Source organism: Manacus vitellinus, unplaced genomic scaffold (assembly GCF_001715985.3).
Source record: "Manacus vitellinus isolate BGI_N305 unplaced genomic scaffold, ASM171598v3 scaffold_10_pilon, whole genome shotgun sequence".
Taxonomy (NCBI): Eukaryota; Metazoa; Chordata; class Aves; order Passeriformes; family Pipridae; genus Manacus; species Manacus vitellinus.
This window is the reverse complement of record NW_021938838.1, coordinates 15,366,158-15,392,118: the sequence shown is the minus strand read 5'-3', so window position 1 is coordinate 15,392,118 and position 25,961 is coordinate 15,366,158. Positions and strand designations below refer to the sequence as shown.

Sequence of the window (25,961 nt, the reverse complement as noted above, 5' to 3'; positions counted from 1 at the left end):
TTATAAAGGTAATATGTCATAGGAAGGGAAGTAGGGGGGAATCCAGCTAAAGAGAGTCTCGGTATCTGCATTATATATGAATATAATCCTGCAGAAAAGCCAAATCTGCTCTCCTAGCAAGAGCTTGGGAGAGTACAGCTTTTACAATGCCAGCTCATGTAGGAGGAAAAGGAAAGATGTAAAGCCTTTGCCAGGGCTTCCTATAGCGCAGTAGCTCCATTATTATTATTAAGTATCTTCCTTTCAAAGTTTCCTGGATTTCCTAAATGTAACAATAATTTTAATAATTACAAACCCGAGAATACTACTTCTATGGCCAACTGTGTTCCCTGTTTTCCTCCAAGCTAAAGCTCTGCTTTCATGTAATACATAAAAGAGCAATATTGCTCTGATGAACTAAGACACATGAAATATCTAATTAACATTAAAATATTGTCTCTTGTCATTAGCTTCATTTGCACTTTAAGTGTCAGTTCTTGAGAGAGAGGTTCAGAAGCAATGACCTGGCCCTTGAATGAAAAAAAAAAAAAAGGCAAGGCAGAAAAGAGGAAAAAAATATACTGTAGTTACATACAAGCAGAGCTGCTTTCCTTGGTATCCAGGCTCAAAGGAAGGCTCTCCATAAATAAGAGAAACTCTTTTCTCTCTTCTTCTTTTTGTTTCCTGACTAATTGACCTCCTCCAAAGTGCTACCGAGGAATGACTTTTGGCCACAAGAGGGGGCAGGGGCTGATGGGGTGACAACCACCCCATCCCTTTCCCTGTGTACCCACTTGCCCAGCACTGGCCCGTGTGGCCCAGCCAGCCCTGCCAGGGCTTTGCTGTTCTGGCTGAGACCTGGCCCTGAGCCCTGCACTCACCCCTCTGGAAGTGCCCTAGCCAAGCCACTGGCTGAGTGGCACCTTTGAGGGGAAGACATCCTGGGAAGCTGCCCTTGGGTCACAAAAACCAAACCCTCCCCTTGGCAAACAAGCCAGCTTGATGACTCTAATTTATTTATTCAAACAGATAACCTTTTGTGATCATCCTGATGGGAGCAGGAAGGCAAAGGAAGATCATTACTTTCATTTTAAACTGACCAGTTTGTTAATCAGGTTTTGATTATTTATGTTGCTAGGAGGTTTGTGCCAAATGAGAACTGTGTTTATTTATTTATTTATTTGCTTGTTTGTGTGTTTGTTTTGTACCTGGCACCGAAACATGCCAGATCCCTTCACAGCATTCCTTCATTGCAACATCAGGACACAAGCCTCTCAAAACAGCATGGAAGTGGATGTGGACAGTTTCCAGCCTGACAACTCGAGGTCAGGTGGAGCTGCACGTTCAGGGCTGGATTTTTTGGCTTTCCTGGACTGTGGGAAGTTTGTCTCATTAGAGGGGAGGGCTTAGCTGAGATACTTGGAGCTGAGATACTTGGAGCAGACGCTTGCCTCCAGCCGCCAGCAATTAACGTGTACTCAGACAGGGGGGTTTATCTCTGGTCCCTGTCTGGTAACAACTTTTTAAATTAAAATCTCAGGGGTCTTGGGCAAGCAGGGAATTTTTACTGTGAATAGAAGGATTAATATAATTTCTACAATACAACACCAACACCATAAACAAAATAAACTTTCCTTCTGTCATCTCCTTAGAAAGACCTGCTAATTCTTTTGGACTGTGATTACTTTTCTTTTTGTTCTCAGGTTGGTTTGTGCAATCTATGAATAGCTCTTCAAATTACTCCTATTTTTGGTCTTCCCCGTTCTTGGGGAGGCAGGAGTTCTGAGAAGAAACACTGCCCTGTCCCCATTTCCTTAACCAGGAGAATTCCCATCTGCTGCTCATCCTTAGGGCCAGGGTAAGCTGCCTTTAGGGGTGTGCAGCCCCCTGCACCTGCCAAGTACTGCCACCCTTTCCTTCCCAAAGCTGGAGGAGAGCTGTCACTGCTGCTGCTGAGGGCAAGGGAGAGCAGGAGGAAATCTGCACATCATCTCTTACTATAATTTGTAATTTCTGTGTGCTCTCCCTTTTGCCTGGACACCACGATTAAATGCCAAAACATGTAAAACTAATTGCATCAAGGTAATTCCCTTAGTCAGCACACCTCTTGGTTGCGTTGCTGTTATTCCTTGCCATTTGTAGGTCAGGATCTAATGGATGAGCTTCACCGGCCTGCATATTTCTTTTTGGAGTTCATTAAAGCCTGAAGCAATTGCACCTTAACATTTCCATGCAATTGCAAATTTGACCTCTGGCAACAGGCCTCGCGAATCGATTCATTTCCAAACCGGTTATGATTTGTCGTCACTGAAAAGTTTTGGCGGGGGGAGCTCCCACCTCGGAGCCAGCCAGGAGAGACAACTCCAGAGCAGGGCTCTGCCTGAGCCACAAGGACAAATGGAAACCAGGAGACAGTTCTGACACTTATTAAAAACAGTTAATTATTTAAGAGACATCAAGTTTTTCGCATGTTAAAAACTGATGGCAAAACAACCGCACGCACCCTATGTTTGGTTAACACCTAAAATTTGACTTTCACCCTCTGGTACCAAAGCAAAGAAATTCACAGTTAAAGCTACATGTCTGGGCAATACTCTGTGCTTAACTCACACTGTTTTTACAAAGGGTCTGTGCACAATTTTAAGTGCCATATGTCCAGGGTAAGGAAGAAAAACAACAACAAAAATATAAATATCTACTACTTTTTTTTTTTTAATATAGGGATTTAAATCTTGCAGAACATAATATAGAGTAATGACTCCGTCTGATTATAGGTTTTCATTTTCCCTGGTGGTTCAGTTAATGCTCTTTTAAACTATTATAACATGAGTTAAAGGTTGTTGAGCTTTGTTTCTTTTTTTTTTTTTAATCTGCTGAAATACATTAAATTTGTGGAACACAGACTCCTAAATCAATGATGATGGCATATCTAAGGTGCAAGTTGGATATTTAAGGGATTTCTTTGGTTACAAATAATTAAAATTAGGCATTTTTACATTTTTTTTAAACTGAAAAGTCCACTTCACTTGAAGTCCTGATTGCAAGTCTATAAGTGCAAACATCTAAGCTGAACAGGAAATTGCATTTATTTTTGGGTATAGCACAGCTGAAAATCTGCCTCAATCACAGAACAGAAGCAGACTGAGAACAACTGCAAGAGCAGATCATGAGTTTGGAAAGACTCTTGATCTTAAAAGTCTATGTTATTACTGCTCCAAATATGTGAAGATTCAGCTCTCTGCCACAGGGATTTTGCTACGCTTTTGTGTGAAGGACCAAAGGTGTCTTTAATACAAGATCACATTCCTTGTGTAGGAAGGTGCTTACAGAAGGTGGTCATCTCAGGTAACTTCAGCCAGCACAGCACCAGAGAGCTTTCCAAAATACAGATATATCCTGATCAAGATTTTATTATTTAAAACCAATGCTTTAGCACCCTCCAGAAAGCAGCCAGCTGCATATGCACCATTCACCCTTCTGCCAAAGTCCTCCAAGAAGTAATTTACTCCTCACTGTTCAAAATAATCAATGACAGTATATTACTACCTTCCTCCACGTGTATTAGTGCTGCCCTGCCCTCAGTTTCTCAGGCCTCAAAGCATAATTCCACAAACAGCTTCCAAAAATCCGAAATGTGTTGAGCAACAGCAGATAAAAAATTAATAAATTCATATACCTATTTCTAAAACATTCACTATGTCTGCATTTTACTGACCAAAGAAGCTCCCCAAATGAAGTTTTCGCCCCTTTTATGTTTGTTCCAGGAGAATAAATCAAGTTTCACATGACTGAGTAAAATAGTTCATCAAGAGAAACTTCCTTTAATGTGCAGCCATGACAGCATTACAATTATTTGAAAATGATAAAGGCGAGCCTTGGTCCATGTCTGTGAAACCACAGAGAGATCTGTCCTCCCTGATCCACAGGAAAATTATCAGCACTGTGGCTTTTGTTAAGTCTTTTCATGCAAGATGTCATTTTTCAGGAATGTACAGTAGTTATCTTGTAGTGAATGCAAACAAAGTTATGAAGTCTACAAATTAAAGTAAAGATGAATATCCTGTTCTCTGGCTAATGTAATGTACAACATTCTACATCTCCATATCAAAATTTCATCTATTTTAATATAAAATAATTATACCAGATAGGATTTCCATCTCAGGCTGTGACAAATGTCTTATTGCTACACAAGGCAGCACCTCCAGTGGTTCCCACCACCATTCAATGGGCGAGAGGAAATGAACCCTGCAAGCTGCTGGGGCCTGGGCCATTCAGATTCCCTCCTTTCAAATTAGTGCATGGCAGCTCTTAGGTGCAAAAACATGGCATAGATGAGGTGGTTTCAACTGTTCCAGCCTGGTTGGTTTTCATTCTCCTGCTGCCCCCACGTGCACTATTATTTTGTGATAGTCCTGAATGGGGACCTGCTGAGGAGAGATTTCCTCCTTATTCAGAGGGCAAAGAGAAACTCCTCTGCAGACTGCTCTGTCAGCTGGGCCTCCCTCCTCCCATAGCCTCTAAGTTTGCCATGAATCATTGGCATGGAACGAAGGCAAGACTCCTCATGCAATTAAACCTGTAGCTGCCCCAGGACAAAGGAAGTGTTGCCCTCTCTGTGAACATGTTGTGCTGCCGCTCCTGGGAGCTCCTGGCTGCGGACCAGCAGAGATTTGGGTGCATACACGGAGCATGATGCAGTGCCATGAAATCCTGGCACTGCCTCCCTGAAGCCCTGGAAGCAGCACAGCAATCTCAGCAGGGCAATCCACTTTGGCTGGCTTCCTGGATGCTACACTGACACTGCAGATACTGCTGTGCCTCACTTGCAGATCCTGCTTGTTCAGAGCCATCCTGGGATCCTCACCTGATGCTGTCAGGGGTTGTAGAGGTGTGTTTTGCACAAACAAAATCACTGTATTTTGCAAACTGTCATTTTTGGACATTTTATGGCAAGAAAACTCGATTTTACAATAACACTTATGATGTCAGGTAGACAGACACCAGAATCCAAATTCCTATTGTCATTACTACCCTTTCTGACTTACTGTGCATCCCTTGGTCAGTGACTTAAGGAACTTTCCCCATGTCCAACGGAGTTGATGCCAGCCAGCTCCAAGAGAGACCCATGGGTGGCCAAGGCTGAGCCCATCAGCAATGGTGGTAGTGCAACAGCAGTTGGAGAGAGGAGTGAGAACATGTGAGAGAAACAGCTCTGCAGACTGCAAGTCAGGGAGGAAGGAAGGGGAATAGGTGCTCTGGGTGCTGCAGCCCGTGGTGAGGCAGCTGTGCCCCTGCAGCCCACAGAGGTCCATGGTGGAGCAGAGATCCACCTGCAGCCCAAGGAGGACCCCACTGGAGCAGGTGGATACCCAAAGTAGGCTGTGACCCTGTGGGAAGATCATGCTGGAGCAGGTTCCTGGCAGGACCTGTGCCCCATGGAGAGGTCTGTTGGCTGGACTTGTGACAGCAGCCTGTTCCTGAAGGACTGCACGTTATGGAAGGGGACCCATGCTGGAGCAGGAAGAGTGTGAAGATTCCTCCCCCTGAGGAGGAAGGAGCAGCAGAGACAACGTTTGATGAACTGACCACAGCCACCACAGCCTCCATTCCCTGTCCCCTTGGGCTGCTGTGGAGGAAGAGATACAGAAAATTGGGAGTAAAGTTAAGCTGGGAAGAAGGGAGGGGTGGAGGAAGGTCTTTATTTCTCATGATCCTACTCTGATTTGATTGGTAATAAATCAATTTATTTTTTCCAAGTTGAGTCTGTTTTGCAGCTGAGGGTAATGGGTGAGTGATCTCTCCTTATCTTGAATCATAAGACTTGCTTTATATTTTCCCTCCCCTATCCAGCTGAGGAGGGCAGTGACAGACTGGCTTTGGTGGGCACCTGGTGTCCTCCCCAGGGTCAACCCACCACAGACTTGTAAAATGGATATATCTGTTATCACTTACATCAAAGGCAACATGTGGGGCAGCAGAGGGATTTAGAGACACTTAATAACTGTACAGTGGTGACAATACAGGAATGGTGCTAGGAAAGAAAAAAGTATTACTTTGGCAGGTGAATAATTTGTGCCCCAAAGCCATTGAGAGCAGGAAGTGACCTCTTGTGTCAGCTTAGCTATCTCTGTTCACTGGGCTCTAAATACCATGCGAATAAATAAACAAATGACAGGTAGAGCATTTTTAAATTTCAGAAATTTCTGCCTCACTTTCCCATGGACATGAATTGAGCAGTTTAATCACAACTTGAGCAAAGGTAATACCCCCTTTCACCAGCACTACCCAGTTAGCTCTAATGACAGCATTTTGAGACTACGTGCAGAGAAGCAACTCATTCATCTTCAATCATTATTTTGAGTACCTCTAGTGCATTTTCTCTCATTCTCTTCCTCTTCAGTATGAACCCTCAAGTGCTCAGCGCTGGAAGTGCTTTTCCAAAGGCAGCACAAATGCCATGCAATCTGCAGGATGTGGCTGTGACATTGGTCCCCCAAGAGAAAGCACCAACTCATGAAGAGAAGTCAAGTCAATGCTCCCGTCTCTGAAGGAAATAACTAACTCACTGTCATGTCACTAGCAAAATCTGAAGGGATTGAGACTTGAGAAGTGGATTTCTGAGTACCCTGCTTTGCCAGTACACAGTATTTCTGTCTTTCTTTTTTATTAACAGCAACTAAATGAACCTCAAAAATTATCCGGACTGAATGACAACAAAACAAACTAAAATTAGTAACAGCATACTCATTGCCTAGGGCAGCACCGAACTGATGGCTGATGTGATGGTGACAGACAAATCCTTATTCCCATTCTAAATTCTGTCTACTAAATAAATAAGTAATGCCATCAATAGCATTTCCAGCAACTGCATTCACCTCCTGCAACTTTTACACTATTATTGTATTGCTTGACTAACTCTATGGCATAGTTGGGTACCTGGGCTGACTCAGAAGTAGCACTGCAGCCAATAAACTCATGACAAGAGAGATTGGATCAGTTAGTGTGAAGCATTTGATGGATAATATCTTATATTAATCCTTAGTAGCGATCCAGTACTTGTCGTGTCTTTTATTCTTCATCCTTTTGCAGTGTGGAAATACTTTCTGGATATTCCTCCTGTATCTCCTTGTTTCTCTCCCATTTTTATCACATCAGCCCTGATAACGAAAAGAAAAAATATGTATCTGAATAGCAACCTATCTCTACAATAAGACAAGCAACAAACAATGTAACAGGTCACATCAGAAATAGCTAGAAGGAGAAAAAATACGTCTGGATCTAGGCAAAGTTACCTGAACCTTTCAAACTTTTTAGGCAGAGAAGCTGAGTTGTCTTTTTTTGATGTCTTTGGAATTCTCAGTGACTGAAGCCTTGTTTTCTATTTGTGTTTATTAGAAAACCCTTTTATAAGAGCAGGGTTCAATCAGAAGTGTTTGTACACAATATGCTTCTTCCAGTAACATGAAAAATGCCACTTGCCACCCGACAAGTGCTGCAGAGGGGCTTCAATACCACTTCTGAATCATGCCCTATTGTCCCAGAATAAAAGCCACTATGTGTTACGTGACTTGATGCTAGTACTTCATATTTTTAGCAACCTTTTCAGTACTATCCATTTAACTTCCCCTCTTACACCTCTGTTTTTCTCTGGTTTCAGGCTCGCCAGTACCAGCGTTGTTCATCCCGGGAATTGCTCACCGAGTAGCAGGAGAGCTGAGATCCAGTCTCACAGCTTAGCTGTGCTCCCTCTTGCTCAACATCCATCAGGATGCAGTGTTGGGATCCATCCCCTCTAAGACTCTCCTCACATAATTAGGCTGCAGCACAGTCCCCCTGGGGCATTTGATGAGTACAGTCTCCCTCTCTGAGCTCCCTTCTACAGTTGCTACTTCCTGGAGAGGTTTTCTGAAACCCCACAGCGGGGGTTTAAGGCTCTAAGGTATTGCAGAACTTCTTTTCCCAGACATTGAGCTTGGCACACTGTCTGTGAAAAAAAATAGTCAAAATTAATACATTCAAATCTTACAGAAAGTGATTTAAGTCCAGCACATGCTTTGTAGCACACTCAGAAATAACATTTCCATGCAGATATGGAAATTCCTCATAAAATCCCCTATGTTTGGACAGAGCAGTGCTCTCTGTGATGGAAATGCCCAGAGCTCTCACCTTCTAGAGTTTGACTGTCCTGGTGAGACTCAACAAATGATCACTGTGTTCTTTGTATTGCAACTTGGCATTGTTTTCTTTTTCTTTGTCCAGAGCCGCCTTCCAGTGCAGCCATACAAGGTTGTATGGTAGATACACCTGTGATGTATGTTCACAACATCTACTACATCAGAAAGAACTCATCAGCTGTACATAAACAGCTATATTCCCCAGGCTATCAGGATTTTCAGAAAAGGCTAACAAGTTCCAAGGCCTTCAACTCCTGGTGCTTCAGCTAGGATTATTGAAAGCAAACTGGCTGGTGTCCAGAACTTCCTGAGTGCACAAGGTTTTGCAGCTTTGCAAAATCAGTTTGCAGCATAAAAAAACCTTCACTGATTGTGAGATCACACCAGGCTGTAAGTAGGCTGCATGGTATTTGAGAATTTAGCAGCTGTATTAGCCTCACCATAAAAACTTGAAAGTCTTCATCTAGACACACTGTTAGCACAGTTAGATGAAACACCCTTTCACAGTGGATAGAGATGTTGAGTTTGTGTCACAAAAGTCCTCAGTTAGATTAGAGTCCAAGCTGGTGTTAAAGATAGATACAGATATAGATACACACACACACCACACCACCACCCCCCCCCACTCCTTTTCTGCATCACTTTGCCCAAGTGTTTTGGATCACCTGTTTTGCAATAACCCTAAAGGAAATCCATGAGGGCCACACAACTGATAATAATGAAACAGAAAAAAACCAAAAACATACACCTTCTGAGAAGTAAGAGAGAGAGAGGAGAGCCAATGGGTAATTCACCAAATGAGTTTATGTTAAGATTATGTGAAAACTCCACTTACAGGCTGTGCTATAGAAGATATCTCAACTGCACTTACATTCTCCCTAGTAGTGAGTACTTGCACCCTGAACTTGGAGATAAAGGAATACTTCCAGATACAGAGTTCAATTCCCAGTTGCACACAGAGATGATGCTTTCTGGTTTTAGTAGTATCTTCATTACATTCTTGTTCAGCATGAGCTTATCTGTTTATATGTACCTGTTTGGTCCTGGAAAAATAAGTTTTGGGTTTTGTTTGTTTAATTTAAAGGGAAATTAAAGGGCTTTACAAACAATGAAATCAACTAAAATGAGATTAAGGTGGAGACCAATTAGAAATTACTCTGCCAAAAGACAAAAAGATTCCTCTGTGTTTCATTTAAGAATAATACTTTTTCCAGACAATGAAGTATTAAATAACACAGATTTTGTAAACCTTCATGCTACTAAACTTTTTAATGCTAGGAAGTCAAATCGATGAGAGCTTTTACTTTCTCTTCACTCCATTCTACAAACATAGCCAGATGGATTAAGGTGAAGGAATAAAAACATGCCATGAGGATGTCATTACTGTGACTCATACCTGAGTTACCCCAAAAATGCAGAGTTTGGAGGAGTTGTCCTTGGAGCACTGTCTTGGACCTTCCCCAGGAATAGATCTGGTGGAAGAAAGTCACAAGTGAGAAGTACCAAAAGTTGATGTGGCATTGGGATGAAAAATGGACTATTGTTTCTCCATGCATGGTCCTTGCTCGTGGGCCCCAGGGGTTGCAGAAGTGTTTGCAACCCCATGCAGGTTGCCTCTCTGACCAGAAAACCTGTGATAACACTCACAGGACTTTTTTGTTTTCCTAGTAGAAGATATTGATTGAACCCACCCCTTTTCTCATTCCACTTTTGGAAAGGGAAAGAAACACTGAACTTCTCTAGCTCTTATACCACTGCTGACAATGGCAATCAGAGAGTTTTACCCACGGTAACTAGAAGGGTGATGAGGCATGAGTGGCCACTTGTGCATATCAGTAGTTTTGAGATAGCCTAATCAATGTTTATTTGCTTTGATTCTCCCTAGTAGTGAGAAGAGGTTACATGGGTAGACCAATGAAACAATTAAAAATGTGTTTAGGCATAGAATTTTGAAGATTCATGACTTTATACTGGCCAACAGCAGAAATGAACTACAATTATTTTGATATTTGGGGTGGTTGCATTGGTAACGACAATATTTAAGGTGAACTTCAAAAGATGGCTTTGTCTTTCTTGTCTTTGTGTTATATTTCATTATAATGTATGATTACCTCTCCATAGCAGATCTCTTAGAAGGGAGCAAGAGCTATTGTCAGATTAACTAGAGCCATATGTATGCAGCACAGATCTGTATTATGGAGGGAGTCATGTACATGGGAGGGTGGATGGATGCCCCAAAGAAGAAACAGAGTGAGAAAACAGCTGCTGAGCTGGAAATCCAGGAATCTTTTTACCAGCTGAAGTATTACAGTGTTTGATAACAGAGAATGTGAGTTTGCATTTGGGCAGAGGCAGGCTCAGTGTCATGCTTTTGGGCCTGGATCATGCAGAGTGATGCAACAGTCCACAGCAGTAGACCAGTCTGTGGCAGTTTTAATCTGTAGGTTTTCACATGCTGTCAGGAAAGCTTGTGTCTTGTACAGACTGTGTGTCAGGGCCACACATCTCAGAGGGCTCTGATGGGAAATTGAGCATGACCAATGTGCCACTGGACAAAAATGGTGCCCAGGACAGCTGCAGTGCACACCTCAGAGCCCTCCTTTTGGGGCAGAGTACTTACAATGAAACTCTGTGGACAGGCTTGCCCTGAGAACTGCTCAGCCTCCAAGGCACGTCCTGGGTGCAAGCACTGCTCCTTGTCAAGGATCTGGCCCTGTCTAAACCAGGCTAATTATTAAGTCGTCTTCTTCCCATTAACTTGTGAGGAAAATTACCCTTCTGAGTTTGAATGACAGAACAGCATTAAGAGTATGCACCTTCTTTTTTTTTCTTAAATCAACCAAACAGAAAATTCACAATGAGGATGATCTTGTAATTACACACACGTCAGAACAGAGAGCATGATAGTTTGCTCAGATTTCTTTGAACGTTTCTTTAGAAGAATTTGGGAGGAGAGAGGGAGGGAAATGTTCATTGTAAATCAACTTTGGCACGAAACTTTTGTAAAAAGGTGCCCAACATGCATTACATTCTTTGTTCTGTGTTTTTCCTACACATAAAGCCTTGACAACCTGCTATTCTATGATTGATGCACTTATTTCTTCTAAAGTATCACTAACCAAGCATATCATTTTTATACAGTAAGTGTATATTCAATTTCCTACAGTTTGACTGCTAAACAGGCTCAGTGGTAAAACAAATATATACTGCCGCAGTGCACTGTTCAGGGGGACCAATGGAAAACCTTGGAATACTTTTCATTCCTGTTCCCTTTGCTTTTAGTGGCAATGAAATCACAGCAGGGGCACATGCTAACTATCCATATTTTTATAAAAGTTGTATTGTCATTGGGTGAAGTCTCCAACTACTGCAGACTTTGTACAATGTTAATGGGAATATTATGATTCATATATTCTTGCACAATAAGGCAGAATGACATATCAGGTTTGCAGGCTCTCCTGACAAGGTATGAGGTATTTATCTGGGTTTGTATACCACAGGCTTATCAGCCGAGTATCTGAACGACTATTGACATCATTATCATTCATGTATTCATAAAATGTGTAGGGGTCTCCCAGTTACATTCTACGAAGTATAGAGTTGCTCCTTCTTAGTGAAAAAGCAAATATAAACTGAAGAAAAAGAATTCAAACTCCTGTAGGTTTAGCATTGGATCCCTGGCACTCCCGGACCGGGCGGGAGGATAATGGATCTATGAGAATTCCTGTATGTTTATGATGTACGAGGCATTTCAGCTGACATTGAATCAGGTCAGTGGGTCCATTGGACAGGATGCAATGTCAATGGAACTGTTATGTATTATTGATGTCAGTCACAGAATAGATAAAAACATTAGCAAAATAGCTTCCATTGCCATTTCATTTTTTTCCCCTCAAATGACAAAAGGCACCAGCCCTTATTAAACACAAGAGGCCTCCAGTGTTTCTGATTCTCAAACAGTTTTGACTTGGAGCAAATCTAGAAAATGTGAATCTACTGACAAAACAATGTTTTTACTTACAAAGAAAGGTTTAACTTCTTTTGCTTACAGTTTGATTTGCAGAGTAAGTTTTGCCTGCAAAAGAGAATGCTCACTGTAGGTCCACTTCTGCAAATTGTTAGGCATATGAGTCTTTTATTCTCTACACTTTTGCTTATCTCTGACCATTTTTCAGTAACAATGTATCACTATACCAATGGATTTATAGAACTAATTCTTATTTACATTTAAAGCAACTTAAAACTGCCTGGTCTGTGACACTAAAGCACATATTAGCACTTTTTCACATTGCCAAAGATGTGAAAAGACTGTCATGCAAATCACACCCAACGGACTACGCATATACTTACAGTAAGAGGACATGTAAAAATTAACTTTAAAGCTTTCAGCATGGATTATACCTATTTTACCTAACCTTCATCATCTCATGTTTGCATTGTTCCCTAGACATGCAAACCACTTGGGCTGCTACCACAACTGACCCTTTCTTAAGTTAGAATCCTCAAACCCCACCAAAATCTGAGCTGCATGTGAAACGCCATGTTAAAAATAGCTCTGTATGAATAAATATTTATAGGGTTTAACACCTTATGAGGAGGGAAATAAGTGCTGTGGGGCATGCCACACAAAGACTACACAGAGTTTCTTTGCATTCCGGATCCTGCCGATCCCTTTAGTGACATTTTAAAACTTTAAGCAAGTAACTAACACCATAAATTTCAATAGGGCTGTGCCTGCACTTAAAATGTTTCACAGCTTCAAATCACGAATCATACACGTGCATTTGTCAATGAGCTCCATAGAGGGATAGGGAAAAATGTCTTTACCTAATTTACATGCTCAAAGCTGCTTTGTGTGTATACCTTTGGCAGGGTCACCTGCAAAGACTTACATCTTTGCTCCTGCACCCATGGAAGAGAGTTTTGTTCAGAGCAAAATTTAGGAGAATATAAAATTTAATTTTAGTAAAGATTATGATCTTAAACAAATACGATAAAGGAAATGCACTCAGACAATGATGTGCCTCTTTGTTATTCCTTTCTAATGAAGGGTTCGTTTGATCCTTCACTGTGGTATAGATTTGTCCTATTGTTTGATTTCACCATGATGTTTAGAACACCCTGTGCCAATTGGAACTTGTGGGTACAAAAAACCAACCAGAAACTCCAATGTTAGACACTGTCAGTAAGGTCACTGGCCTCACCTCTGAAGCTGCAGGAACTTGCAGTCTTAATGATACAACCTGATTGTTGCTTTGTTGATTTTCACAATAATCCTTTTTAAAAAATATTTTCCTTGCTCCCATTCCTGCAACTTAACTTTGCTTCCCAGTGCTTTGTTTTGAACTAGGAATGCTTATAGGGTCATTAAATCTATAACTTGTGTACTGAAAGTGTTGGCAAAGATAGGCTACCACTATTTGTGTTATCTTCAGAAGTGAAAGCATAGTTATAATCTATCTCTCCTCCCTCCCAAAGAGGTATCACTAATTAGTGATTCTTTGATTCCACCATCTCTGAGCAGAGACTACTACAAGAAAGGTCATCAGGCCCCTGGCAGAAGTATTCAACCTCTTACATGTAAGTGGACTAGATTTTACAAAATATTGTGTCTTTTCTTTGAATAATTTATTTGAATGGTTGCTGTACCCATCTTGGGTACCCAAACTCTACAGTTTATTAAATCGGGTGTCAATCCCACAATTCTCTACTAGCTCAGAATCAGAAGTAAACATCAATCAATAATTCTTTGGATTCAGTGGGCATGTGGCAGTGCAATGTGCTTGCTCTGTTCCCGCAGTCAGAGCTTGATTGAAAGGATGCAACAATCACAGGGGTGGTTTTTGTTTTTGTCTCATCCTCCTAACAATGCAGAAGCTGAAAGAAACTACAATGGGTGATTCTTTACATCAGTTCAAGACTGCGTCCCAGGTGGGTAACACTTGCCTCTGTCTGCCCTCTCCAGTGATTCCCCACATCCCCAGCAGCCACAGACAGGCTGAGCTCATCCCTCAGGAGTCAGGCTCATCCCTCTGGCCCCTGACTGGCAACACAGTGAATTTCACATGCACTTTCTTCAGGAACATACACCCCTATTTAACAGAGACTGCACACTGTTCCCTTTCCCAGGTCTTTCCTTCTCTGATAGCAAGTGCTTGTTGCAGTTAATCTAAAGAGATTCCTCCTAGGCTCTCTGCTCACAAACCCTCTTGTGCTGTAAAACAGATAACTGAAAATTTTTATGGCTAGGTTCTTAAAATATTTTTAAACTTCTCCTTCCTCCCTGCCCCAAGCCTTTTGATGTAAGGACAAAAATCTCACACAGTGCCTACCCTTATCTCCCCAAGAGAAAACAAAGAGAGTTAAAGGCAAATGTCTTCTGCAGAGACTGCCTTTTCTGTGCTGCTCTCCCCACTGTGTGCCAAATAATGGCATCTGTTCCTGCTGTTCTTTAGTTCCCCCATCCAGCGTGTTTTCAACTTCCTGTGAAAATTTGTGGTTCTTAAATCCAAAGGTCATGTTTAACACTTAAGTTCAGTCTGGAAGGATTTGGATTTGTTTCTCTTATTTATTTATTTTTCCAGCTCTGCTTTGAGAGTTGACAAAAGGCTTCCACCCGCTCTTTGCATTGTGTGTGTTTTACAAAGTCCTGCATACATCTCTGCAATTCAGATTAATACTCTGGGAAATATCCATTCATGTATTGATAAGCATTAAAGGATTGCTGTTTCTTTGCCTTCTGGTGAGGTTCAACATGCTGTTAGCAGCACAAACTCCTCTCACACTGGCTTCACTGTACGATCAGTCTGCAGTGTATAGGAATTCCCTCCATCAGATCTACAAAAAACTCAAGCTGCATGTAAACAAAGCCACACTTCTTCTAAGCAGAGGTGGTCAAAGAGCCAAAATTCTACAGTTATATATAATGGTTTTGTGAAAGAGGAGCTGAACCCAGATCACCAAATTAAAAAATTTTCTTATTGCTTCAATTTGGACTCAGACTGGGATCCCAGAGCTAAAATGCCAGTGTTCTGTCCACTGATGGAACTGTCATTTTGCATTTTACAGCAGGCAGGCTGAGATGGTTTGATCACTGATATATTGTGGGCCTCTGTTTATTCAGTATTTTCCCTAAAATATAATTTTTAAAAGTGCATGTTTTGTCAGCTGAATGGATTCACTCAGAAATGTTGAGGCATAATTTTAGGGAAGAAGGCAGGGAATCACAGGCAAATACATAACTTTCTACACTGATAGAAAGAAAAGAAAGGCCAAGATCTTAATTGTTTCCTTTTTAACTTTAAGAAAGATGGTCTGTGCATGTTGCTGAACATTTTTTCTGTGCCAAGGAACTGGGCTGCTCCACAGAGCACTGGGCAAGAGCCAGAGAACAGGACTTGGGGTCCATGCAGCCTGAATCCACCACCCCTTCAGCCTGAAACTATCTTCTTCATCTGAAAATTCATCCTGCAAATGCTACTTTGAGATAAAGAGAAAAAAAAGTCCTGAGAGGAGTGAGGATTTAATGATGCAGGTTTTTAAAATGTTTTATGTTTCATTTCTGTTCATTTGAGAAAGGGAATAAACCTCACCAGTCTGATGCTCTGTGCTGGCTCCCAAGATTTTCTCTGCCCTTGATTCCCAGGAGTGGAGCCTTCATGTCCTTTAGTCTGCACACCCTGTGGATCTGGCATGGTCTCTCTTGTTTGGTCCGAGATTCAGATGCTATTTCTGGTCTGAAGACATTTGTTCTCAATTGCCTACACAGTTCAATAGGATTTTAAGGTACATTTGTTAGGGATTATAAAGCACCTAAAGATGTATCAAGTGGAAGGGTCAATACAAGATCAGGCTGTATTGTGTTACAGCGTGTTGCATTATGCTGTATGTCTCAATTCACTATTGGAAACCAGATGTGGCAGACAAGCCCAGCCTATTTTTTGAACATTTGTAGATATCTTTGAATTATGTCATCAATGTTTAAAGATTTCCACAAAGATTTCAAGAAGTTGATTTTCCTAAGTCTTCCAATCACTATTGAAACCTCGAATTCTGTTGGGTAATTGAAACACTCTATCCCAATCCAAAAAATCATAAGTGTAAAAAGAACACTTACATCTTTCATTTGTAATACACACAGAGAGAGGAAGGTATGAATTTGCTACCTGTAAGGTGTATTGAATTTTTAATCATCTATATATTTATGGTAAAGAGTAACACATTACTTCTAGCACACAAAAGCTTATGGCATACGATTATCCTTAATTAATGGGTAAGTGCAAAGCTTTATTATTCAATGAAACTGATTTATTATCTTAATTCTCCGATGTTCTGCTTCTATGTTTCCATTGAAACCATTGTTTGCACCATGGTAACCAGTAACCACCATATGTACGTGATCTTTTTTATGACCTGTACGTAATTAGATTTTATTATTTTCTTAAAGCCAAAGTGCTGCCTGGGCTGTAGCTTCCCACACCTACAAACGAGGTGCTTTGCTTCTGCAGGAGTCGGGTCGTGGTTCGGTGTGTCATTACAACCCAGTGTCTATTTTTTCCCCAGAGGTCCCGCACACATCCCTCCTCTCCCTTTCCCAGCACGACACTCCCCTACCTGTCCCTGTCTCCTCTGCCTGGCACAGCTAGTTAACTGGAAGGACGTGAAGGGAGCTGAAAGCCAGTGGGTGTCGGAGCTGCCTAGTGGAGAGATCCCCAGCTAATTGCTAGTCCTAACAGGCACAATTAGCTGCTACAAGCCCTTTGAGATGGCCCTGGGCTTCTCTCAGGTAACAGCCATCACTAGATAAAGGCTGAAATACGCTGCATTTAGAGAGACACTTGCAGACAGGGATGTCACAGGCTGCCAATTATGCTCTGCCTGTACACAGTCACTTCCAAGAACCAGACAAGACACATACACCTGAAGTTAAAGGGACAAGATGTGTACTATTTTGAACTACACAAGTGTGGGGCACGTGAAGATATAACCCTTCTCAAATTAGGTCGTGTCATCTTTTCAATTATCAGTTCTTGATCAAGTTCTGCAGTGGTTTTGAACATTTACTCCCAGCAGTAAGTCCTGGAAAGCTCAGCAGGAGTGGGCTGCTTATATTTTTTGCTGTATGTGATGTTACTTTAAGCAAAGTTTCACCATCACCACACAGACAAAAATGGCTTGACAGGCCTTTGCTCACCAAACAGTGATGCTCTGCCCTGTTGGGACTGCAATCCATCTATTCCTCACAGAGGAGGCAAGACACATTAGTGTATGTAAGGATTTCTTCTGAAGTTAGTAATTGCCCCACACTTCATTAAAAAAATTACCTTCTCTGAGCATCTCTGGCAGTACATTCTTCCTCTCAAGCAAATGAACTTCTGTACTAAACAAAGCAGCCTAGAAGGATACCTGAAATTGCCCATTTCCTTCTAATCATTCTCAAAACCTAATATGGTTCTTTTTTCAGAGTATCTACCACAACCCAGGCCACCAACAACAGCATCCTGTGGAGAATCATTATAGCTCAGTGCATAAAAATTCACATGTTTCAAACTTGGAGACTATAAGAATTTCAAGATCTAGATCTAAGTTGTGGTGAGTAATATTAAAAAACAATTTCCAAGACATATAACAAGCACAGATCCTCGACCAAATTTTCATATAATAGTAACTTGTTAGTCACCCAGTTCCAGACTTGAATACTCATTTTAAAAGATATTCAGAAAAACTGTGTACACACAACTTCCCTCTGAAGAAAACTTCTTATTTTGTTGCTCTGAGAACTGAAAACATTCCACAGCTTACCTTGAGAAGGTCCCATATCTCCTGCTGTTCTGTTAAAACATCAGAACTCCATCATGTTTATATTAAGAGCACATTCTCATAGTATTGATCAAAATCTGTCAAAATACCTGCAGCAAATAAAAGTAAAATCGAATATTAAGAGATTTCTATTAATTTCTTATTTATTTAAATAGCTTAAACATTTCATATTTCTTTCTTTTTTTTTTTTCAGTAGCATCTTAAAGACCATCTTCCAAATCATATCACATATAGTAAAGCAGGTTAATATTCAGAAGTCAGCTTCCCCAGTTTCAACTGATACCACATAGGAATGGTTCTTTCTGTTTAGGAAGCTAAACCAAAATTGAAGACATTAAATATAAATTTCTGATTTCTAAGACTCCGTTTAAATTTTCCCAAGAGCTTTTTGATCTTAATATGGAAAGTATGCAAAGACTCTAATTACTAATTATAGAATAGTTAAATTCTGTTAAAGGATAAAAATTACTTGACACAGTTGATTTCACCTCCCCAGATTTAACAATGAAGCTCCAAAAGAAGACTCATGGGTTTTGTTGAGTCCTATGTCCATCTGCTTTCCTACATGGAAGGAAAGGGAGGCCACTGAAAAGATCAACAAAATATGTCACCTGCTCTTAGGCTCTTCTCTTAATGATCTTCTGATCATTGCAGTGGCAGATTTTTGGATCAGATTTCAGGTAAAAGGACCCAAGTGTTGCTTCCAGTGTTCACTTTAGATTCCAGATGCATTTTATTAGTTTGTTTGTTACAAACAAGTTTGTTTTCCTTATAAGTGTGGATGTCTTTGAAATATATGCAAAACCAACATGCTAATATTTGATGGCAAACCAAGTAACGATCAAAAAGCTAAAAGGGAAGAATGAGTGCTCTATTATTAAACTAGCAAAATAAATAGATATACATTTTTTCCCTTCTTACAGATACATTTGCAACCAAATTAGTCACAAGATCTCCTCCAGTATAAATAAAAAAGGCTTGCACTTACCTATTAATTAAGAATAATGGAATGCCATAAGCTTTTGTGTGCTAGTGGTACTGTAATTTGTTACTCTTCACTACAATAAATATATAGCTGATTAAAAATGCTGTGCAGCTTACATATATTAAATTCATACTGCACTGTGTATTGATTCCCTCTGCTCATCCTGGTAGTCCACTGAATTCAAGGAGGGTAAGCTTTGACCCTCTCAAGCAAAGTAGAAAAGCCTCTGGGAAGGCAGAGGGGTTTAGGAGCACAAATCTCACAGGCTGAGCTCCTCGGTTGTCCTGATCCAATTCCCCCAACTACTCCTGCAGCCTTTCTCCACCACAAAGGGACAACAAACCAGACCCAACTGCTCTGCCCTGCAACAGGGTTTCCCACCTCACTCTCAAGCCATCAGCTTTGGGGGTTTTAAGGACCAAACACAGCTCTGAGAAAGCAGATTTTCCTTCCCAGCTCCAGGGTTTGGTGCATTGCTCTGGTGTCCCGTCTCAAGCTGTGAGTTATCCAAGGGGACTATTGCCTCCAGCTTCCCCCTTCTTCCCATCCTCAAAAGTCATGGAAAAAAAAATGGCATGGAATACACCCGGTAAACTGCACAGAAGTGGGGAAGAAAACTTACCAAAAATAGTGTCCTGGTGAAAATGAATTAAACTTCTCAAGCAAATTCACTGAACTTGTGATCTCCTTGTGAGAATCACAGGGTTTATTCATGACTGTGCTTCTCAAACACACCCCTACCTACAGCTTTGTGTAGCATTTCAAACTTTGGGATCTTACAAATTGAAGAATTAGGCCTCAATCACTCCAAGAGTTATTACATCACAGTAAACAGTCCATTTGTCCTTTCCATGGTGACCACCCCTGAACTCAGAAATTTAAATGTGTAATTTAAAACAGATGTTTTTTTAAATACATCCTAATCTATACCAGGCCATGTATATGGCAGCAACCTAAACCATTCTGCCATTGTACCAAATTAAGCCCATCCAATATATTCACATTTCAGATTCCATAGAAATCAAATTCTCATTTTAAAAAGTCTAAGTCCTCACCCATGTGGCAGAGAAACCTCTATACATCATCTTGCTATAAATGAGTATTTGCTGGGCTTTTCTGTCTGAAAAACCAAATACTTACAATACCACCTGTGAGAAACTGAATTTTTCACCCTTGTGTAGCCCCGTTCATCTAATTAGGGTCAATTATCACTCTGTACATGTTAACATTACCTATTTAGTTACTAATAATCTTAGCAGATAAGGAGAACTGAAAAGTTGGCTCTCCTGAGAGAAATCAGAATTTGCTCCCCGAGGGAAATGTAGAAGGGAAAAAGATTGAAAAAAAGGAACTAGAAAAAGATATGGTTAAAGAAGAAAACAAAAAAGCCATATTGTCCCACAGAGTGATAAGAGATGTAATGATCACATACTCCAGGGATATGTTATGCTGATGATCAGAAGTTCAGTCCCATATGCTTTGGGCAGTACTGCTGTGGGTTGAGTGTATTGCCTGGACCATGGTCAGCCACAGTTATCAGGATCTGGCTCTCTGGACATGACAAATTTGCCTCTCCTGACAATCACAGAATCCACTCTGTCAACTCCAGAAGACTGTGACATAGAGCCAAGTAACTTTCAGCATGACCCTCTGTCACAGCGCTGAACACAGAAAATGCACCACATGCAACTGCATTAAATGTAGAATTTTAGGTGGCAAACAAACAACTAAAACCTCCAAAACCACAACAACAACAACAAAAAAAAAGGTAAGATTTTTAGATTAACCATCTCCTTTTATAAGACTGGTCATGTATCTTTACAAGTCAAAATGCCAGTTTTACGTATTAGCTGTAACCAAGTGCCTGCAACATACAGTGTCTGATAAGAGTGTGATGGAGCATCTGCCCAGTACAAACCCTAAAAGAAGTGATACCCACCTATTCTCCAGCAATCTGTCCTACACTTGGACTTGACGGGTGTAAGCACTGACCGTTCTGGATACAGTGTGGTTTGTGACACCTGATAGGATCTGAAACCAGAATGGTATGGCTGTAGGCCATAAAATAAGATATCAGAAAATAGAGAGCCAAGGAGATAAATTTTGTGAGTCCACCTGATCAATCCAGCTGAGCAGAGTGCTGGTTTCCTGAATCCCAGGAAGCAGGCATGTAAAATATCTGTTTCTTGATGGGCCTGGCAGATGTGATGCCAGAAATAATTCGACTCTGATTTATTTTTTGTAGCTTTATCTAGTTCCCTATATTAAACCTACAATCCTAAAATAATTTTAGGGCCATTTATTTTTATGTCTACAAACAGTAGAGTTACCCAAATGTTAAAAGCCTATGCTCATAGGCCCATAAAAGCACTGTTGATTAGATTGCAGTATTTCAGTTTTTAGTTATCAACACTGACACTTTTGGAAAGAATTGAGTACAATATACTTCTGTACACATTGCAGTGTTTTTAACCATTTAGTCAGTACCACGTACATCAAATAGACACCATAATAAAACAGAAATACATTAAACATACATCTGGAAGCACTTTGTAACTGACTTCTGCTTATGAAAATGACTGTACATAATTTCATCATTCACTTTAATTCAGTCACATGCTGCAGTCAGAGGAGTCAGATAACACGCTGCAATAAGATTCAAGCATAGATTTCTCCTCGTGCTAAATTCCATGCTTTCTCTGTCAGCCCACACTTGCCATCACTTGTGAGTCCATAACGTGGCACCAGAGCCTGCAGCAGTGGTGCTGAACACAGCAGGGACCTGGTGGGATATCACAGGACTCACCCTCCAGAGTGTCCCTGCCCTGAACAGCTCAGGACACATTTCATGGGTAGGTACTAATGGCATTTCCAGCAGCACTGGGTTATCCTGAAGCTGTAAGACAAAGCCAGATCCTGCCTGCCATTACCAGTAAACGGGAGGATATTTGCATGAGACACCTCTTTTCTTTTTATCCTTTATTACTTGTTTGAACCATCATCCTAAATGCACTGCAGGATGAAGAGCTGCCATGTATGTACAGCCCTTTTCATGCTGTATATTTTTCAGTTTCAGCCATGAAAGGTGTATTTGCAGCAATAACAGAGGGGATAGCAGTAGATATTGCAAAAAACCCACCTTACCACAGTATGACCAATAGAAAGCTTGCTCTAAAAAGGATATACATCTTGAAAACTAAAGTCACCTTCACTTATCTGCCGGTATTCCTTCACAAATACCCACTAAATTCCATGGGTGGGCCCCAGCACTGATGAGCTGGCATGCTGGAATGCTTGGCCACTCTTCTTGCAACTTTTTAACTGCCATGCCAATTACTCATCAAAGCATGGGTGAAGTGATTAGCACAACGGGCATATTATAGGTAAAAGAAGTAGACAGAACTTAATCTACACCCACCTACACTGTCAAAATCACCAACAAAGCCCCAGCAAAGCATCTAGTCTCCATGACAGTGAGATTTCAGGGACACCATTGGTTATCCTATTTTATGGGCTGCTGGCTGGGCCTCAGTAACATATTTCCAATCTTTTCTTAACTTGTTCAATTGTAAAACCAACCTAATACAGACTAATTCATAAGCACAAAGCCACAAACACTTTCTTGTTTAAAATATGAAGAGACTGACAGAAAATAGAGATTTAGTTAAGATTCTCTACAATAGAAGTTTTCCAAATTGTCTACTACTCAATGATCTGAAAATACTTCATAAATATTATATTACCTAAGTTTCAGTGCAACAATCATTCATGCAACAATCCAGGCAACTAAATAGAGGTATCCTTTTTTAAGTTGAAGAATCCAAAGCACAGAAAGACTAAACAAATATTAAAAGAAATACAAGATTTCTGTTCCAATACTAGAAACAAACTTTTTTTTTTTGAGTCAAAATCTATGTTTTAAATTTCAGCTATGCTGACTTATTGCTTCCCTTTGCTTTGCAGGAGAAAACAGAATATTTAGAGACTTCATCTAAAAATCCACTGCATTAAATATAGTCTGGCAAGCTCTTGAACAGAAGAGCATTGTCCCTTACAGACTGACTAGCTGGCCAGTCCAGCTGGCCTGGATGAAATTTCTTTCTTGATCATTTTGTTTATAGAATATATTTCGCTTTGGCACTTCTACCACCTGCTCCTGTTTTCCATTACTCCATGGCTGTGTAAGAGCTTGCCCACTTCAGTCTACACTTACCCTGAGAATGCAAAAATATTCTTTTCTCATAAAATAAACTTCAAAACCTTCTTTCATTAGTCAAATTCGTTATTTTGCATTGTTGTGCTTTAAGATGAAGACAGATCACAGGGAAGCTTTGTAACAGGATGGGTCTCATGTAAGCCTAACTGGGACAAAATCACGGACATCTACCTCACCATCTATGAGCCCAAATAGAGGCTTTTTGCTTTGTCAATGAAGATACCTCAAGATGGCAATTCCTCATTAATTTGGGATGGTGAATGGATGTAGGTGGGTTAATACACTCAGCAAGTGATGGAGTAAGACCAGTGACTTCAAATAACACAGAAGAACAGAGCATCCTTTACTCCACCCTCCTGCAGAGCCTTTACAAGTTGCTGCCCCAGCACTACAGAGACAAAATCCCATTACCTGTGGTGGTGGCAGGAGACAAACAGGACAACTTCCTTCTCCTCTCACCCCAAGCTCCAGCTGCCAAAGGAAGGGAACTGCATTAAGGCTCGATGCAAATCAGCTGAGGGAGCTGCCTCCTGCTCCACAGCTGCAACAGAACTGCAGCAGCAGCAGGAAGACACTGGTTCAGTAAAACCACAGATTAAGAATGATTAACCTTTACTCGGGTTTGCAGCGATCAGCAAGGTTGTAGCCAAGAGGCGACGTCCTTCCACCATTCCACAGTTCCCAAGGTGGAACCTGCTGCTGCTCTAGATGCCAACGAAGCAAACTCACTTTCACACTCATTTTCAATGTGGCATTGAGGTTTACTAAGAGATGCTGGTCAAAGCCCTGTTATTGTTTGCCAATAGAAAAAAAAGAATAAAGTTCTTTTTCCTTCTCTTTGAACGCAGCTGTATTTTACTGCAAAGGAGGGGGAACTGAAAACAATTTTCTCCATCGGTATTATCAATTATCCAAAGCCCATTTGCACCATTATGACTTTAATGTTCTCCCAATAGATATATAATTCTCATTATTTTTATTGGGTTTTATTTTTATATTGCTATTAAATGCATATCACCAGGTTTTCTGTTTTCTTAAACTATGTGGGCCAAATATCCGACTCAGTATGAAATTCTGATGTTGAAACTGTGCCCCTGGGCTCAGGTGTGTGTGCAACATGCACAGTGGTGATGCTGAAATTGCTTAGGTGTGGGATCATTTATATAAATAAAGCTATGCAAACAAACTTAGTGCTCTTGAATTTTACCTTAACCACCAAAACATACTTGGTAGAAATCATTCTTCCAAACAATTCCCTTTCTTGACCCAAAAGGACTAGTATTAGGGAGAAGGTAATGATGCCCTTCAGCACAATTCATTAAAACATACTAAGCTCTTAACAGAAAAATTCTGAAAGAACAGGAACTGTTTGAGGATATGGCCTATTTGATATTTTTCTATAGATGTTTTAGAATCAAGACAAATTTAATTCCAGCTCCCTCTTCTCCAAAGGTAGAAAGGGAGGGAGTAAAATTGATGTACTCCAACAAGGGACAAATTACTGTCATGATTCTGTTGTAAGAGGTATTTTAGTCTTTTCATGTGGATTTGCATATTTAGTAAGTAGGGACACCCTCTCTTTCACAATCCAGTTTCTATTTGTTATATTTAGTACTAAGATGGCATTCTTTTTATATATTAAATCAAAAGACTAGACACTACCAAAATAGACCACACTTTTTCTTTTGCAGGCACAAAAGAAACACACCTCAAGCCACAAATCCAAAGCAGGCACTGGGTAAGTATGAAAACTTTTCCACTGCGCTTGCCTTGCTCTGGACACACTCTCCAAAGAATTCCAGAAATAATGTGTTTGAATGCAAAACTTGTCCTGCTTCAACCCTCTTATTCCTGATATTTCTGAAAGAATAATTTACCAAGTAAATCCCTCCCTGAACATTCCCTCTGGTGCATTTTGTGTCCCCGCCCAAAGCCTTGGTACCCACAGTGGGCCCTGCAGTCCTTCCCTTGCCCATCCAAGCTCTCCTGCTTTGGTCAGCATGAATAATGGACTGCCTGGGCTGAGCTGGGGCTGAGCAGGCTGGATAAGCCCTCTCCCTGGACCTACATGATGGTCCTTAAGCAGGCTCCCAATGTAATTTTAAACTTCACTTCATCATAATGATAGGCTACAAACGAGCCTCCTATGAACATAATAAGCACGGTGAAAAAGACAAACTACTTTGAGAAATGCTATGGCAAACACCAACTGGAGCCGGGGCACAAACCAGTGAGGCCACATATTCAGCTGCCACCCTGAAACTGCCCTCCAGCATGCCCATGTGCCTGGCAGAGAGACTCACATACCAGCAGGTATGAAAGGCTGGGTATAGAGGCTCCTCTGCTTGTTAACTCATTCCTCATTTTCAGTCTTACTCATGATCCAGTGCTCTTCCAATACACGGATTTATAAGGTTTCATTGCTTCATACAGTAGGAGCTGATGTGTCAACCCTTTTTTTTTTCCTCTTTTCTGCCTTACAATTCCAGCTCAGAGACTTCTGTTTGCCTTAATGAATTTTGTTTGCATAGTTGACTGGCATCAGGTTAAGCAGGTATTGAAATGTGATATAACAACCTAATCAACCGTTAACAGGTATAGAAGAAGCCCTGACAAGGAACAGGCTGAAACCTGTTCGTGATGATATTTTTTCTGATAAGGGAAAAAAAAGAAGTATAGGACCAATTTATGCATAAATTGGTCACATTTTCACACCTAGCCCCCAATTATCTAAAAAGGGTTTAACATTATATTTATATTGATAAGCTTAACAATGTTGAACCACGAC

At 40.8% G+C, this 25,961-nt stretch overlaps 1 long non-coding RNA gene across 1 annotated transcript; it reads right to left on the bottom strand.

The window, feature by feature from the left end:
• Positions 1–15,815: 15,815 nt before the first annotated feature.
• On the bottom strand, positions 15,816–19,645 carry LOC108642592. The gene is made up of 3 exons (XR_001922659.1): positions 19,580–19,645; positions 17,955–18,061; positions 15,816–15,913 (listed from the first exon to the last, which is right to left on the bottom strand). It is a non-coding gene; the product is annotated as an uncharacterized LOC108642592 (long non-coding RNA).
• Between the last annotated feature and the right edge of the window lie 6,316 nt (positions 19,646–25,961).